The sequence below is a fragment of the Microcebus murinus genome, chromosome 20 (assembly GCF_040939455.1).
Source record: "Microcebus murinus isolate Inina chromosome 20, M.murinus_Inina_mat1.0, whole genome shotgun sequence".
NCBI lineage: Eukaryota > Metazoa > Chordata > Mammalia > Primates > Cheirogaleidae > Microcebus > Microcebus murinus.
In genome coordinates, this window is record NC_134123.1 from 22,027,510 (window position 1) to 22,046,709 (window position 19,200).

Consider the following 19,200-nt stretch of genomic DNA (forward strand, 5'->3'; position numbering starts at 1 on the left):
TTCTGGGAAACTCATTGGATGGGCAGATGAGATGCTGCCGGGCAGTTTGGCAGTTCAGTAAACATTCTGTGGTTATTTCTCTGAATTGTGTACCATTGCCATTGACGCGCCCTCGCTCGGGGGCCATGCACTTAAGAACCACCTACTTGACTACGAACCACCATCCTTGTTCCTCCCTTTGAAACTCATGCCCACAAGTGAGCCTCTTTGCAAAGCCTCTGCCCTCCTCTCTCCCCTTCCCACCACACTGACAGCTGCCAGGGGCCTCTTTACACAAGCCTCAGCTTTTGAAGGTAAATACGCCACGTCAGTCCAATTTCAGCAATCCACACGCCCCTGAGCCCCTCGAATTCCAAGGAGCATCCTTAAAGAGAATCATCAGCAGCCTGCTAAAAAGAAATCAAAGCAGATCAGCAAAATGTCTTGACGGGGGGAAGGAAGGATGAGCCTCGTAGACTAACGGCCTTCATTTTCCAATAAGCAACATGACTGGTGACAAAAATAAACACCAAGGGGAAACATGTATATTCCGTCTAATTATATCATCACAGGTTGCTTTCCATGTGTTACGTAGGGACTGAAATAATGTAGCATTGGGAAGTAACTCCGTGGCTTCCCTTATGCACACATACGCATTTTGCATTTAGTTGCTATCTGGGTTGAGTAAAAGTCCCAAATAAACTGGATTTGGGGGTTCTACCCCCATGATTCCTAAATACTCACCATCCTAAGATGAAGGTCATTCGCGGTACCACTCTGAGCTTGAAGGTAGCAAAATGAGATGAACGAAGCTGGTGTGAGAGACAGCGCCATTAATTCCTCTCCCAGGTGGCTCTTTTAATATTCCAAGCTGCGTTTAATCATTGAGCAGTGTGTCAAACTAAGGAGCCAGGTCAGCAGTGCCCTTCTGCTGACTGACTCTTCTAACTTTCTAAACAAGTAACAAAGCTGGTGGATTCCTCACCCCACCCCACTGCTGACGCCAGTCAGCTCTGCCCTGGGAGAGCTTTCTAGGGAAGACAGCGCTGGATTCTGTTAATTTTCTATGGTTTGGGGTGGAGGTTTTACCCCACCCCAAACCCCCACCCTGTGACCGTCTGAGACAGATCTACTTTTCTTGTTCGAGTTCCCATCCCTTCCTTTTTGGCTTCCCATCACCCACAGGCTTGCAAAATCCTCAGCAAGGAGAAGCCACCGCTTCCCTGGTATGAAATTCTGTCACCTTTGTCCGTGATCCTAGCTGCCACTTCCGTTGCTGTTTTGTGACTCTGATTTCCTCTCCAGCGGGAAACACCATCACTGTCTAGGCAGGTAGGAAGTTTCCATGAAGCATGCGTTAGAGATGCAATTGTTGGAGAGACAACCACACATTTTATTCTCAAATTTTCAAGAGGATGCTGAAAATTCAGCAAGAGTTTGAGGTTCAACCCAAAATTAATAATAATTAAGGTTGTCATTAATCAATTATTTTTCTACTTTATAACTTTACCAGGACTTTTTTAAAATTCTTGAATCTTGTACAATCCAGAGGCAATGCATTGATGAATAATGTGCTTTGCATTTGATATTTATTATTTTTTCCTGCCAACCTGGAAAATTAATCCCCTAGAACTTAAAATGCATTTGGATGATTAGTTCTTTTATGTAGTTTATGTGCATTTTGTAATTCGTTTTATACCCTCTCCTTTTCTGATTTTTGCTGCTTTTGGTTCAAATGGCCAAAACTCTTTGGGCGCCATTATAAGTTGATAGTGACAGATGAATTTATGCCAGTGACCACATTGTCAGCATCCACCCTTTGGCTGTAAAGGGAAACATTTTTTGCCAGGGAAGAGCCCATTTTTGTTTTCTCCCATTTGCTGTTTATCTGACTTTGTGATAATGTCATCAAGCCCTATCCTGAACTTTCTGATGAGCTGGTATTCTCTGGAGCTGAGAGTTGCAGGCATGGCAGAGAGTGATAAACGAGGACCACATTAGGCACATTACACTTTGGACATCCTCCTGCCTCTACACAAAATTGATGGACCCACATTTGCCATTTCTTAGGTTTAGGGCATTCCCAGATCCACTCGTCATGCAAATCAAACTCTGTTACAACATCAACTCCAGAAAGGGAAGCCAAATATAAGGTTGAACGTTGATGTCAAAAGAGATAGTCATCCTTACGTTCAGGGCTATTGGGTGCCCACTGGTTTAAAGAAAGTGGCATAATGTTGAGAAAGAAAACAGAAGAATTTGCAAGGACCACTTTGGTCTGCAAATAGTTTGAAAAATTAACACGCATTAATGCTTAGTGGGGAAAATTTGCAAATAGGGCACACTTGGGAAATACCGAGATCTGACTTTCTTTTGATTAATATTTCCCACTTGGAAACAGTTTTAGCCTCCAAACACTAGTAAACAGAGACTTGTTAGGGAAAATACTGATAATGACTATGCGATTTATGCAGAAATTATATATAGTAATTTTGACTATTTGGAACAAAATAAAAATGTCAAAATGGGAGGAAGTCTTCTAAAGGAAAAAATATGCCACAAAATGCACACACTAACACTGATGAGGTAAAAATCTTTAGTATATTCTGATTTAATATATTTTAAAAATATTTTATTAAGAGATTTAAAATAAAAACAACACTTTGGTGCATAAAGAGATAAGCTTCAATTTTCCACCACATTCATCTATGGAAACCCCTCATTCCAATGCCAGATAGAAAGGCATTGTTATGCAAAACCCCTTTCCTAAAATTAGTTTATGAATTTCTACAACATTTTTTAGTAGATTCCTAGTTAAAGACAGCACCCAGGAAAAGAACTGAGCATCTTGTTCTTGCCTTAGTTACTAGTTAGTTGCGTGACCTTGAACCAGCCATTTGATCGGTCTGGCCCTCAGTTTCTTCCTTTGTAAGAAGTGCAGTGATTCTTATGCAGCGAGGGTTCCAGGTGGGCATGTCAGACAGACTGTCCAGCTCCAGGCCTCCCCAGGGCCGTTTTAGCCAAAAGACTAAGTTTAGAAGATTCTGTCTAAGAGAAGCGAGACCAGCTGGCATCAGTTACAAAGGCATCTGTAGAGGGAAGAAAGGTGTGATTTGGCACTCAGGGGAGAGGCTGTGTCCCTGGGATGTGTCCTTTGGTCCACCTCCTCTTTTATGAATCAAAAGACCCGTGTTCAGTGAAGCCCTGTGCCTCCTTGGGAGAGAAGGATGGGTCGCTTTGATGTCTATGTACCAGAGCATAGAAACAGGGAGGAGGCCATTCTCCCACTCGAGCTGGGATAGCACCTGGCTTCCCCGAATCGAAGTCCTCAGAGAAGGGCACAGGCAGGGCAAGGAGGGTCTTGGTGGCAGCAGGATTCACAGCGCCTTGTTGGCTAAGTAGCAGCAGCAGTGGGTAGGTTCCCCACCACCCCAGGCGTGGGAGGACTCGCCACCCAGTCAGGGATCAGCAGCAGGAACCTGGGAGCCGCAAAGGTGCCTTTGAGGCCTGCAGGGCCGGCCCAGGTGGCAGCAGCAGGTGTCCCTGACCAGCCAAAACAGCCCAAGAGGCAAAGGGAAGATTCCTAAGGTGGCTGGGTGACTCCTTTGTCAGTACCCGTGAGATCCAACACAGATGGAAGCTTCTATGATAGCGCGAGAGGGCAGGGGCCTGGGAAATATTCATGACTGTGGCTTCTCGCCCTGGGCTATTTTGCCCTTCAGGGGACATTTGACAATGCCTGGGGACATTTTTGGTTGTCACAAGTGAAAGGTGAGAAGTGCCACTGGTATATAAAGACACAGGTGCTACAAAGTACGAGATACAGTCACACACCGAAGAATTACCTGAGTCAAAATGTCGAGAGCACTGAGACAGAGAAACCTTGCCTTGCCACCTTTGTACCAACTCTTCGTACAGGCGTGACCTAGGGAAACAGAGACCTACAGGTGCCAGGAAGTTGAGCATTGCGCCAGGTGGCCAGCCGATTTAACAGTAATGAGGATGATTCCATGATCATAATAACATAAATCATATCACTAGTAACAGCTAACATGCACTGTCTCCTTCCTGTCAGGCACTATGGAAGCATTCCAGAGGCTTCCATGCAGTGAATGCACCCCCAACTCTAGGAGGTAGGCGTAAGTCTTGTCTGCAACTTAGACCATTTCAATAGCCATGCTGGCAACTGATGAGGAAGTGTCAGCCAAATGGCTGGTTTTGCCAGTTTCCATGGTCACTTTAGTCAGACCCACCCAAAGGGACTGTTGAAATTGGTGACCTTACTTCCACCTCTGTCCCAGCAACTGGAAAACACCCACAACCCTCTCTGCATCTTGAGATCATCCCCAGTGATGTCACCTGACCACCTCCAAAACCACATTGCTATTTTCTGCAAACAAAAACCCAAACAACACCCCAGACAAGTCAACACGCCACAAAGTCAAAAGGAAAGGAATGGGGAGAGGATCAAGTGACTCCAAATATCTATTATTGTTAAAATATAATAGATCAAGTCCCCAAAGTCTGTTTTTGCCTCAGTTATTCAAACAGATGCAGATTGCTTTTAAATTTCCCAGATACTGGGGGCAGGGTAGCCCTCCACTGTTCCCATAGGATTTTGGTAGGTAAACTTAAGGAGTTAGACTAATTAGTCCCCGGGCCCATGGTTGGGCGGCTTTGGTTTCTTTAGAGGAACACCGAAGACCTCCCGTTCACCTTTTATCTCAATCAATCGCCTCGTGTTTGCTGAGGGCCCCAGGAGTGGGACACGAGAGGTGTAGATCGTTCGATTTGTCGCAGCGCATATTTTCAATATTATGATAAGAAGACAAGGGACTCCGCATTTTGTCAACTTGCAAGTTCAGGATCGATGCGCAAATAGATGGGCCGCCCCGTATTCGGAATTGAAGTGTGCATTTGGGCGGTTTATTGACAGTTGGTAACTACTGACCACTAGTCCTGATGGAGTTACAGAGGTCGGGTCAAGGCAGGTCAGAGCCACAGAGGACGCCTCCTGCTCTCAGAGCCCGCTCCCCTCCCGGAAGGGACGTGAAGGTCAATAATGAAGCCACCTGTAGGGTCTGGAGGCTTTTCCAGTCTTTCTGCCCCTGTGTTGTGATGCAACCACAGAGCAGCCTGGTCCTTTCCTGCTTTCACCCTGGCCACTGCGCTGGGATTCCCACGGCGTGGGCTGGGAAGGAAGCCCGGGCCCACCCAGCAGGGAACGGGGGCCCCGTGCCACCGCACGCCAGGCTCACCTCTGGGTCCCGCTGCAGGGTCACCCCCTACTGAGCCCCTTCCAAGTGCATTGCCAACACAGGCCACACTTCGGCCCCCAAACCTCAGCCGGCGAGTCCAGGACGCACAGAGGCAAAGGAAGTGGCTGTCTTTACGGCTCCTGCGGGAGCGTCCTCCCTCCTGTGCCTGTGCAAACCGCTCTTGGCAAGCAAAAGTTTAATTAAAAGCCTCTCAGAATAACTCTCCAGCTGGGGTGGGCCTCGGTTGCCAGGAGGGACCTTATCAAGTGGATTTGAAAACTTACAAACGATAGGCCTTGTTCCCAGGAAATGTCATCCGGTCCGCCTCGCCCGGTGCCTTGCTGGGGAGCAGAGCAGGGGGGGGCTGTGCGCGTGTTTTTGATGCAGCATCCGCTGTCTACCTGGAAGATGCAAATGATATTCAAATTCGGTTCAGTGTACAGGCTGCTTGCATATACCCCTCAGCAGCCCTCAAGCAAGTGACTAATGGGAACATGTGTTCTTTCTATTTTTATAAGGCTGGGAGGACAAGGGGGTGGAGGGCTGAGCTGGTGGGGTTTGAGATCTCTCTTTGCGGGGGACGTGCCGCTGTCTGGAGTGATGGTAACAGTGAGTGGCAGCTCCGTGGCAGCAGGCCCTGACCTGTGCAGACGCTCCGCTCCACGGAGGACCTTGAGCCGAGGGAATGGCCCTGCCTGTCCCTTCCATCACCCTGCCAGGAGAGACACCAGGGCTCTTCGGATGGTGGCAGGGCCCCCAGGCTCCCCTCCTGTGGCTTGGCCAGGTGTTCGTCTCAGCAGGACTTCAGCTCACCAGGGGATAGTCGAGTGATCACGCCTTTAACATCAGTGTCGTTGGTACCGCAGTGATCTGCATTTTTGATGAGATGATTCCTAACTGTCGCTATGTCAGGTCAGCTGGGCAAGCTTGGAAGTGACTCCAATAAAATCTATGCTGACCAAAGCCTCGTGTAGCCTCTTGCAGCCCAAGACAGAAAAAATCAGAAGCAGGATTCTATCCAAGACGGTCTTAGCTCCTGCTGCCCAGTTCCTGTGGCAGATACTGCCATAAAGGTGGGGTGCACCCACCACACCTCCGAGGCTCTGGGGACACCTCAGTCCAGTGAACAGGAGTCACATGGCACAGAGGGATGTGACACAAACAGCAGCACTTGGGTGTAATCTCTTAGTATGTGAACAACAGCAGGCAGTCTTGAAATTCTAGGATTTGGAGGGATCAGGACAGATTGACCGGACCAGTGGATCTCACAGGACCCTGAAGAGTATTGTCAGAGGGGAAGGAAGTGCATTGGGCTCTGGACTCCTCACCCCTTTGTGGAACAGTCTAGGACCAATGGACTTGTTTCATATTGTATATATATTTCTATATATATTATGTACTAACTCCAGTCACTTAACAAGGGCCACCTGAATCACTATGACAAAGACCCCGTGGTCAAGTCCAGGATCTATGAAAAAGAGGAATGTCGTCAACAGGTACAGGACAGGAGAACTATGGCATATGGACCGTGCACTTGCTGTCTGTAGTGTCAGATTTCTCTCGAAGAAAGGGCTCTGAGGTTTTTTAAAAGTCTCAAAACCACCTAACTTTATTTTCTAGCATTTAGATAGGAATCTTCAAACCTAGGCAGAGGTACATTTTGATCTTACTTATTTATTTTCCTTTCTTTCTCTTTGGACATTGACCTGGAATACATTTAGATTTTAAAGATGAACTTCACGAGTGCTCAAGGTAACCCATTATAGTCCCAGCAGTCCTGATCCACATTTGGGGGCACGGAAACCAACAAGCTGCCTGCATTAAAAAATCAAAACTCGATGTTCCCCTTGCCAGATGGGGGAGAATCTGGAGGGTGAGATTAGAGTCCCAAGGTCTAGTTCCTCCACTGTTAGAGGTTGTGTGACCAGAGCCATCGGCTGTCCCCTTACACTGGTTTAAGGATTCTCGGAAAAGCACATTCCCAGTATGGTCATCAAAGTGCATCCCTTTGACCAAACTTCTAGGATTTTTGTCTCCCAAGGAAATAATTCATGAAATTATATATAAAAGATGTTCATCACAGCATTATTCTAAATAATAGAAAACTAAGGTTAACTAAGTGTCCAACAATAAGTAATTTATAAATAATGGAACATGTATGGAGTATATATATTTACTTTTACGATCAAGAAACATGTTTTTTTTTTTAAAAAAAATAAAAAGGCCAGACTCCCATAAAAATTAAGCTGCTTTATTTTTGAGGATATCCCTAGACACAAGCTCCCTTAACATCTATCTATAAAGGAAAAGTGAAGTGAATTTTCTGTTAATATTCACTCGGGGTTAATAGGCAAATTGCATAACTCAGGCTAAAAAGAAACCCCCTTTTTCTTTGCAGTTATGTATTTGGCCTTCTTTATTGGGCATCCTTGCTTCAAATTTCCATTTCTTTCTGCATGTATGGAGACAGTCAAAATCCAAGCCTCACCCTGTTCTACAGCAGCTATAATTGTGACCCAGCAGCTGGCCCATTGAATCCCCACTGTGTGGCCACCGTCTGCTGGGCATTAGAAATCACGCCTTCCTTTGAGAGGTTCTTGGGCTAAGGGAATAGTGCCACATGTCACATGATCAGTGCATCAGCCATCTCCTTCATGCCAGGCGTTGTCCTGGGCCAAAGCCTCTATATGTCACCTCACCCATTTGTAACAACCTTCTGCAGAGGCACTGTCACCCCATTTCAGAGATGGGGACAGTGACGCCCAACAGGATCAGCAGCACAACTGCCAAGCTGTAGAGCCAGGACTCAAACACAACTCCACTAGACTGTTCTAATTCTTCAGCTGAAATGATATTGGAATAGAAGATGAAACCCTTCATTCCTGCAGAGCGTAAGGTCCCCGTGCAAAGGGATTTTTTTGTCATGCCATATCCCCAGCACCTAGAGCAGTGCCCGGCAAAAATGCAGGGTTGGTGTGGCATAGCCAAGGTAGGTTTGCCACATTTAGCAGCTAAAATAAAGGACACCTAGTTAAATTTAAATTTCAGAGAAATAATAAATAATTTTTCATCTAAGTATGTCCCATGCAATATTCAGGACATACTGAGTAAATGGTGCCTTGGTCACTGAAATTCACACTACACTGAGCATCCTGGTACACCTGGCATGGGATGGCAGGTTGCTGCTGAGCGTGGTTGATAGCGGATGACAAGGCTCCCACCAATTCTCCAAGACGGGAAGAGCAGAGTCACATGCCAGGCGCGGAGGAGTGGGGCTGCTTGGTTTATCCAGGGAATTGTGAGCAACACACTACACGCAATTAGAGTCGAGAGCAGGGTTCCCACCTGGGGATCTAGGGGCCTGACATGTTTTGTTTGGTCTTCTAATTTTAATTAGTTACCCACATTTAAAATCTAGTGATTTCACATTTTTAAAAAATTGGCTTTCATTAGTAAAAAAAAAATCTGAATATCTTTATTTCCAAGTGGTAACATCTGATAGGAGGTGCCTTTGGGGGCAGGGAGGAGGCTGGGCTCTCCTGTTAGCTACGTTCTCGTAGCACTTGATTCATGTATTTTCTCCTTTTGACCCACAGGCCTCTGTGTTTGCTACCCCTGGAGCAGGGTGATTGGGAGAATTGCTATATATAGTCTATGATGATTGAGAAAAGGTGAAAAAGCAGCAGTATTCATAAGACAGATAACATGGTGAGAATGATGGAGAAGACAGCCCAGACAATTACTGTCTTCAGATCCTTGTAGAAGGGCCTAGAACCTTCTAGAATCCAGAGGATCAAATTCTAGTCATGACTCAGTTGTAACCTTGTGAGTTTCAACAGCCAGTGTCGTTGGTTTAAAGGATAATGACATGTAGTGATCCATATTTATTCCATCTCTCTGTCCATCAGTTTGTTTATGGTGGGGAGGGAGGAGAAAGGCAACAGATGGAGTTAGAAACAGACATGACCCCGCATTTGCTCCGAGATCTCCTCTTGGCTTCAGGAAACGTGGCTGTCCCCCTGCCCTGTGTGTGTGGCTGACCCCGGCCGTGCTCGCTGGTTGCTGGGGGCAGATGCATGCGTAATGGAAGAGGCGAACTCACTCTTGGGGGTTGCAGGGAGCGTAGGGAGGTGTTTTCTTCTACGGTAATAAGATTGTCGGGGCCCCTTCCTGGCCAGAATGTCGCAGGGGCCGGTGCAGTCTGCCAGAATGGGAAACTCACTCTTCTTAATTAGCCCTAATGCAGCCGAGCCTGTTTTCTTAGCCTGACCAAAGGGAATAGTAATTAATATGGTGGTGGAGACAGACGGAGAGTTCAAGGCCAGCATGTGTGCCCCTGACCCTGGGGTCACCGGCGAAGGGGAACCCAGAAGACAATAGCCCGGCTCCCGCAGGCTTGGACAAAAGCTACCTCTGGTCCTCCAACCTCGGTTCACTGTGGCCTTCCTGTTAATGAGAAATTCTGTCCTTCCACTTCTAGGAAAAGGGACTGGCTTATTAGACTTCCCAAGTAAGGTGCACGTGTCTACATATGTGAGCGTGTATGTGTGTTTTTTACGGGGTAATTTTTCTCCCACTTCAATATCTAAATTCACAAAGCCTGGGGAAGTGTCCGTCTTCTCAGTGCTAGTGAGTGGCTACTGCTATTGCTTTTAAGGGCTGAATTTGGACCCATAATAAGCAGAGCTCGAGTTGCACCGTGTTCATTTCTCCATAAAGCTTGCACACCCTCTGGGGCGAGGAGCTTGGAGCTGACTACAGCCTTCTGCAGGCTGGGAAGAGGCCGTCCAAGTGGGGGCAGGTAGCTGGGGTCCCGGGGCCAATGTGGCCAGTGGGCAAGATGGCAGGCAGGCTGACCCACACACGCGAGGACAGAAGCCAGAGCAAGTGACAGCTCCACCTCCCAGCCACCCCACAGAGAGAGGGGATGAGAGCCCTTGGAATGATGGTAAATGGGATCCAAGCGACTGTCCCGCTCATTAAGGGTGACCTTACCACTCCCAAGTGACAGGCACACACACAGCACCACAAGTAAGTGAAAATGTTCTGGACATGCTGTGCCTGTTTCTTGGTGGAGATGCTGATCTTTCCAGAAAAAAATTTAGCTGTTTTCAAATTTTGCCCTCAATTTTCCTTAGGCTTGTTCTTCTTTTCTCTCTCGCTCTTTTTTTTTTCTTTAATTAAATATTGCTGCCTAACTCTTTCGGGTCAGCAGCAATGTCACTGGCATCGACCATGAATCATGGCCAGGCTGACATTTTAAAAATGGCATCGTCAGGGCGGCAAGTGCAGGCCAGACACCCAGGCACAATGGCTGGACCCCGTAAATTACACTAAAAGTCTAATCAGAATAATCCACACGCTGACATCTTTATGCATGTGGCCAGAACTCGGGGATGGGAAGGCACTGCCTGGGGTTTCTCTGAGCTTTCGCTGCCAGAAAATTCTGGTGCTTTCTAAGGATGCAAAGAGAATCTTCAAGATGCATCTTTTGGGTATCTGTGAGCTCTTTCCTCATGCTTACGTTTGATGGCAGAAACAGACATAGTAAATGCCTCCCAGTAGTGTGTTGGTTTATATGCAGCTCATGCAATATAGTCATATTTTTTTCCTGCAAACATCCCTCATACACATATTTCTTCATCAGTGTACACGCACATGTGTGGTCCCCTTTTCACACGCAAACCCTGTGAATATAATTTGAAGACGTTTTTGGGTGTGCTGGCTGGAGAGCTGCATTCAAACTCTTTTACCCTAAGAATGTTTTTTATAATTCAGACACAGATTCTGTACTGATCCTCATTAATGTGATTTCCCGAGGCCAGACAGGACGGCCACCGCCTGGCCCAGACCGTTCATCATCTTTCTTGTTCCATTTTAGTTTTTGACCTTTTCCTTTCCCTCCTGGAGTCTCTCTCAAACTTTCCCCCTCGTTTGTGTCACTCTAGTTTGCAAACAAACAAAGTCGGCTAAAGCTTTGGCCTCCCTGGCTCTAATGGAAGGTCAGGGGTGTTCTCGGCCATACAGATGCAGAAAGCGTGGCTCCCAGGGCTTGCAGAGGGATACTTGTGTTTGAAGTAGAACCAGGTAGAGAGGCCAAACATCCAAAAGATAAGCTATGTTGCAGCGTGCTAGAGGAAATGTATCTTTCTGAGGAAGAAACTGCAGAAGGTGGCAGGTCTTACTGCCTATTTGTGGTTCATTCTGGAATCTTGTAGGCTCTACTGGCAAGAGCCAGTAGAGGCTCTGGAGGTTGCTCCAGGTTGCTCTAGTAGTTGGAAGAATCTGGGTTGGTTTCATGTGTGGCTTTTCTGACGTTTTATGACACCTAGGGCTTTAATCACTCTGGGTAAGTTAAGGCAGAGCATAGCCTCAAGTTTTGCCCTGGTTGTGTGTGTGCTCCTGGTAGAAGGCCAGATCCTCCTAGCAAACCCAAGCCCCAGCCAGGCTGAAGCCCTGGAGAGATGAAGCTATGGTGGCTCATGTATCAACCTAGTCCAGACATCCTGAGTTCCAACACAAGCACAAATTCTATTTTGGTCAAAGCGAAAATGGGTTCATGGCAGATCTACAAAGATGGCAACTTATTTCGGCTCTCTTGCCTAGAATTTCTTGCCTTTTGTTGTTGTTGTTGTCATTTTTAAATTTTTTTGGCAAATAATGTTTTACATTTACTTTTGTACATTTATCACTATGACAGGGGTGGTTAGATGCTGCCTATAAATGAAACATGTATGTTTCCCAAAGATACTTATGTAATTTAGCAAAATTATGTTGCATGTTCATTCAAAAGAATCCACTCAGTTCATGTCTTGCTAGCACCACAAAACATTTCACTAATCATACTTTAATGTGGGAACGAACACACATTACTTAAACATACCAACTATGGGAACATGCAAATAGTATTTAAAATTTCTCTTACGTAACAAATTATGATCACTATGTTCACATACCAATTTCTAGAGAAGACCAATCTGAGAAAAATAGCTTATCACAGGACCCCGTGAAAGCATTTTTTTAGTATCATTTAATTTTCAAGCCAAGAGATTTGGACTGTTGTCTCATTTTGTGTTCCATTATTTTTTTCCCCATTCATTTGCTGAACAATCATCTTCTAAAACATCCCGCTTCTGCGGTAGTGTCAACTGGCATGTTACCAAAAAGATGTAAATGATTTAATTGAATTAGTTTAATTAGGTAAATTAACAGTTAAGCGTATCACACACAAGCTTGTTCTGTTTATACTACGTTATGGAGATAATTTAGTACGGAAGGAGGGTGGGCATGACCAAAATTCCAATGCAGTGAGCCAGATTAGCTGGGAGAGGAAAAAAATACAAAGATAACAGTTGCTAGAATTAAATCTAAGTAAATAATTTATATGCTAGCTTCATTATGTAATTCAAGTCGTAGACAACCAGTTGATAGTCAGCGAATGTGCAAAAACATTGCTACTGAGCAAAAGTGTGAAGACAACCAAAGGGTTTCTGACCTTTCTGGAAATGTATTCCCAGGAAAATTCCAACATTCCTTGGTAATTCAGACAAATTGAAGCAATGCAAGTCAGCCTGGTTAACCAAAAATGTGAATTAAAACAGAAAAAACAAACAAGCCATAGTTTGAATGCCTTTAATGTATATGCCATTAAATCAACTAACCAGGGTTTATCAACCTTGATGCTATTGGCATTCTTTGGTGGGGGGGATGGTGGGGGTGTCCAGTGCATTTGTAGGATGTTTAGCAGAATCCATGAAACCTTCCCATTAGATCCCAGAAGCACCTCCTTCCCTCAGGTGGTGACAACTGAAATGTCTCCTGACATTGCCACATGTCCCCCCATCAGGGGGGGCCAATATCACACAAGTTGAGAACCCTTGAAATAAAACCATCAAAATATTGTCTAATCTGGATCTTTAAGAATTCTGCTTTAGTGAATTATTCACAATGAATTGTAACATTCACAGCACTTATATAGAATGTTGCATAAAATTTAAAAAACATTCATTACTTTACATATTTGAAATATCTCTTGTTCTTTCTCATTCACGCATTCATTCATTCATCCACTCATTCATTGGACAAGCAAGGAGTAAGCACTGAGCATAGTAGATACCAAGAATATTGACACCTTCATGGGCAAGGAGTTATGAATGAAGGCAGATTTGGGAATGAAGAGATCATAAATTAATAGCAGACGCTGGGTATGGTGGCATTTGCCTATACCTTGAGCTACTAGGGAGGCTGAGGTGGGAGGATCACATAAGCCCAGAAGTTTGAGTTAAGCCTGGGCAACACAGCAAGACCCCATCTCTCAAAAAAAGGAAGAAAGAAATCACATAGCCATTAGTAAATGCTGGCAGATGTGGGGAGATCGAGGAAACCATGACATTTATGAGAGAGTCTCAGCCTCAGGAAACTTACTTTTAGTTCTGTGTGGCTTAATGCGAGGCCAGAAAACGGAACACAGGTGCTATCACCAAGACATCTAAGGCTGAGCTAAGACATGGACTAAACTAGTGGCAGTGTGAGAAATTGGAAGGCTTTGAGCAAGGTAGTGTTACATACGGTCAGTGTAGACTTTTGGAAAGAGCAAAAGTTTTAAAGTGACACCCATATGAGTTAAACACTGACTTGGCCTGTTTCCAACTGGGTTACCTAGGCACATTGCAGATTTCTGTTCCTCATGTCCTTATCAATAAGTAATAATTACCTTATTGCAAACAGTAAGTGCGACAGTGTATATAAAGCCCTTAGCATACTCTCTACCCCATAAAACTCACTCAGTGATTACTAGATTGTCTTTCCTTCATTGGCTGCTCTGTCCCCCTCCCATCTTTCTCGTGAGGGACTCGATGGGAAGCATGCGTTCATGAGGTTTGCATTCCCTGACATCTGGCTTGTGTTGCTGAACGTCGCTGAAGTTGTCCAAAACCTAGATTTTGTTTACTCTACAGCTGAGTGTTTAAATCCCTTAAATTAGTAACGTCATTTTGACGTCCACATTAATCTTCCATGAGATCTTAGGATCTGGAAGACAGGGGTGACTTTTTCTACCACATCCATGGATCTGGAGCCAGATGTGACCGTTGTTACCGCAGGAATCAGGGAGAATGTGGACAAGTACCCATTGGAAGAAATGATCATTTTCTATACAAAGGAATTTAATTATTTCTTTTGCCAAGCGAGTTTCTGGCAACCGGTCTCCAATGCCGGTATTTTCATTCTGTTGGGAAACAGCAACGACCAAGCAGAAGGGAAGGGAGACCTGTTTTGTATTTGGAAATACCAACAAAACCACGTTCCCACCCCTTCTGCAAATTTATCACTAACGTACACAGAGCTTTGTATATATAATGGAATGCAAGGCTAAGCTGTTTTCCCTGCGATTCTGACATGTCTCTTTCACACACACACACACACACACTCACTCTGCAGTGCTGCATCTATAAATGAAGGGGACATTTCCAAGAACACATTTCATTGTCAGAAACACATACACATAACATAGAAAACACCCTAGACAAAGATGCCCTCTGCCCCTCACTCTTGCCTGGGCACCCACTTCATGTCCTTTCCTGAGATGATGGGACTCTGCAATCTAGGTGACCAGGCCCAGCAAGCCTCTGGGAGTGCAGCCTGCAGGGTGGCTGCCCCAGACGCCAGCCAGCCCTGAAGACACTTGACAGTGGGCCCCATGCCACTGGCCACCAGCTGCTCTTCTTTAATCCCTTCCACCCCATGGGACTCATTCTCAGAAGTGTGTCTAACTTGCGAAGGTTCTGGCTATAACAGTGTGCAAGTTCAGATTAACCCCAGAGGGAAATGACAACTTCCCAGTGGCTTCAGGCCATCCTTTAGGATTTAGAAGGTTCTAGAAGGGATGGTCAGTTTCTGTGCTGTATTTCCATCCCACGACCCACTCTCTTTCCTCTTCCTGCTTCCCATAGCCTTTTCTTTTTCTTTTCTTTTTTTTAATAATTTTGAAATTATTTTAGACAACAGAAAAGTCACAAAAATAATTCAGAGAGTGGCCATGTACTCTTCTCCCAGCTCCCCATAATAATAACATCTTAGATAACCATAGCATAGCTATCAAAATTAAGAAATTAATTTTCTTAATGAATGGATACAATACTATTAACTAACTGTAGATTTTATTTTGGGGATTTCACCAGTGTTTTCTCTCACTATTCTCTGTTCCGGGATCCGGCCTGGAATCTCATATTGTGCCACTTGTTGTGTTTCCTTAGTCACTTCCAATCTGTGAGAGCCCCCAGGCCTTCCTTGGATTTCATGACCTGGACACTTGAGAAAAGCACTGGTCTATGACTGTATAGAAGGTCTCTCCTTTGGGGTGTGTCTGAAGTTTTCTCGTGATGATGCAAAGGCCATGCATTTTGGGCAAGAATATCACAGAGGTGACGTGTTGTTCTCAGTCTGTCACATCAGAGGTGCGTGATGCCCATATGTCTTACCACGGATGCTAACTTCTGTCACTTGGTTAAGATGTTGTCAGCCTGGCCTTCCCACCATAAAGTTACTATGTTTGCTTTTGTAGTTGATGAGTATATTGGGGGAGAAACTTTGAGACGATGTTAATCTCCTGTTTCTCTTCCAACTGTCATCTACTGAATTGAACATACCTGGCACGTAGGTCTTGCCCGCAACAGGCAATGGACTGCGGTGTCCGCATGGTGGCTTGAAAGTCCCCTGGTTCCTTTTACGTTTCGTCATCGGAACTCCCACGACCTTGAGTATGAGTCTCCGCAGGGTTTATACCCTCCCCTTGTAGAACTTTGTCTAGCCTCCCACACTGGTCCCCAAAGAGGATTCTAGGAATATTTTCGGAAATGGAAAGGAAAAAGAGGGGAAAAAAAACAAAAAAAAACCAAAGGAATAAAAGTGCCTACAAAGATTCTAGTCTGGGATCACCGAGCGACTTTGAACATAGTCACTGTCCTTTGAGCTTCAGTTTTCTCTTCTTAAAATGCCATCTCTTCGCCCCTTCCAGCTCTAAAACTCTATGATTCTGCGACAAAATCTGCATCTAGCATCACCAAGCTGCTCAACGGTTAGACACACGAATATAGGGCAGCAGCCACACAGGTAGGGGAATTCAGGAAGGGCAGGAAATGGTCCATGAATCTTTTACAAGAGCTAGTGATCCTGACATTAATAATACTTTCCACACTGAGAAACGCATCGGAGGGGAGTGCCAGGGTTTGAGGAGGACACTGTCCCATTTGGGATGAGGTCTTTTATCTTTGCCTGGCCCTTGAAAAACAGATGAATCAGCCCTTTTCTCCCCAGATTGAAGAATCTATAGAGTGTGTTTCCACTGTGTTTCATTACTTCGCATCAGGCTTAATACCCATTTAAGGCTTAATGGTTGCAGAATTATACTGGATGTAAAATGCAGTTGCTAACGGCGTGGTTTAAGAGCTGAAGTTTCACTTTTATCATCTATATAAAGCTCACAAAACATCCAGGCCTCAAGACTAAAAACTCTCTTAATCCCTTGTAAGCTAAGTCTGTTTGTGCTGGTGTGCAGCCCAGAGCCCATTTTTATCGATAAACTAAATATATAGTTACAAGTTACTGATTATTTTGCCTATCTTGCTAGATAATTTTTAGAATATCAGGGATCATTGAAAAAAAAGGAGTGAGAGAGAGATATTTGTGACTATAAAAGGGAAGTTCGGCTCTTAGGAGTTAACTGTGAATGGTGAATTGGGCAAGACACCCAGGAATTGATCATGGGTAATTGTCTTCTCTGTTAAAGAGAGAGGGCCCCATCTCTACAAAAGAAATTTTTAAATTTGCAAAGCGTGGTGGCGTGCACCTGTAATCCCAGCTACTTGGGAAGCTGAGGTGGGAGGATCACTTGAGCCCAGGAGTTTGAGGCTGCAGTGAGCTGTGATAGATTCTGGGTGACACAGTGAGACCTTGTCTCTTAAAAAAAAAAAAAAAACAAATGTTGCCATTTCCACAGCCACTCCCTTCCCCACCCCTATAAATCTACTTATTACTTTTTGCTAATTGTAGTAGCCTCATAAGTGATTTTTCTACATCTGATCCATATATGAGTAAGATGAAAATTTAGCCCCAATTTGTTTTATTTGAGCCAGTACTTGTTAAACTCCTTTCCCAGCTAGTCTATTCTCAAATCTGATGGCTCATAGAGGAGGGTACTGGTTTGGGATCCTACATTGTAATTACCCTTTTTACATTAAAAAAAACTTTTGAAATTTCATATAATAAAACTGCTTTCTGTAAATAAGGTTTGGAAACTCACAGAGTAAGTGAAGGTAGGAGAATGAGTCACAAATTGTAGTGAAGAGTTTGTGTTATTGATTCAACTGTGAGTTCACTTTCTTACAGACAGGGACATACATCTCTCTTAGTCACTGCTGTATTGCTAATGCCACACATGGTGCCGGGCACCTAGTAGGTGATCAATAAATCCCTGATGCATAAATAAATGGTTGAGTGTAGAAACTCTCTCTGTGTGGCTTGTACCCTTTGTTAGGGTCCCATGCATTTACCTTTGAGGTACTGGCTGGAGTTGGGAGGTCATCTAGCAGGAATAACTGTGCTTAAAGGTCTATGCCTTATATTTATATAATACTTTGTAACAATATTTTTCAAAATGTGTGTTTCTTAGAAAGTCCGTAGATACTATTCAGTAAAATGGTTCTGTGGTCAAAGTTTGAGCTATGAAAGGTTAAACGGTTTTTTGTTTTGTTTTGTTTCCATCTATGAGACTTATCAGAGTCTTTGATCCGAATGGGTGTTGGGACTTACCCCAGAGAACCATAAAACATTTGACTACTGAACCTTTTTTTTCCCTCAAAGTATCTTTCATACAAGTAATCAAATGAGATTTTACGTGGGTAAATCATCCTAGAACATTTGGTTTCTCCTATCTTTGACCTTGGACTACTTATTTGTGTGTGGTGGGAGGGGTAGAAATCTTAATCGAATGTATAACATGAAAAATGCCTCTAGGTGTGCAAATACTTGTTTAGTGGATGAACATCAATCAGTGGATGGGTGGGTGGGTGGGTGGCTTAGTGGTTGTAGGAGGATACTGTTGTTAGATAAATGACATAAGGACTAATGTCATTAGTACCAACACACAAGAGAGTTCTTGAGATTTCCCCAAACCACAATATGCTCACATGTAACCATTCTCGCCATTTCCATAGCCACTCCCTTCCCCACCCCCATGAAGCTACTCATTACCTTTTGCTAATTGCAGTAGCCTCATAAGTGATTTTTCCACATCTGGTCCCACCACCCTCCGTGCCATCTGTACCCAGGCCCAACACGCCTCAGTGTCAGGTACACAACGGTGCTTCCATGTGGCACCCAAGGCCTCTTCCATCGTGGTCCCAACTTGCTTTTCCAGCCTAATCTTCCCTTGCCCCCACCTTATGCACAGGCCACTTTCCACCCATACCGGCCTCCCCCTGTTTCCTGAGGAGCCTCTGGGATTTCTCACGTTCATGCTATTATGTGTGCTGTTTTCTCCCTGGAATGGGTGGGGAATCCCACATCACTGGTGGAAAGGACCTCTTAAAACATTACCTATTTTTTCACTTTCATTTCAAACCATCTTCTCCTTAAGAATCTCTTGAGCCCTGCTCTGTTCTGAATCTGCATAGCCCTCTTTGATGTCACCCATAATCACCCAGTATTCCCTTTGGTTGCCTCCTTTCTACACTCTCCCCCACCCCAACACACACTAAGGATCGCATTTTCTTCTTCCTTCCCCAGTCTCTTGCTCACAGAGGGCCCTCAAAGAATGGTCGGTGAGTTGAGCACTCCCCTTAAGACCCACAAGTGAACCTGTATTACTGCTCTTCAACCTAAGACAGTACGTCTTGCCCTAAGAAAACCGGAGTTCCAAATAGGAAGCCCAATTATCTTCTAGAGTTGGGAAGATTCAGATTTTACT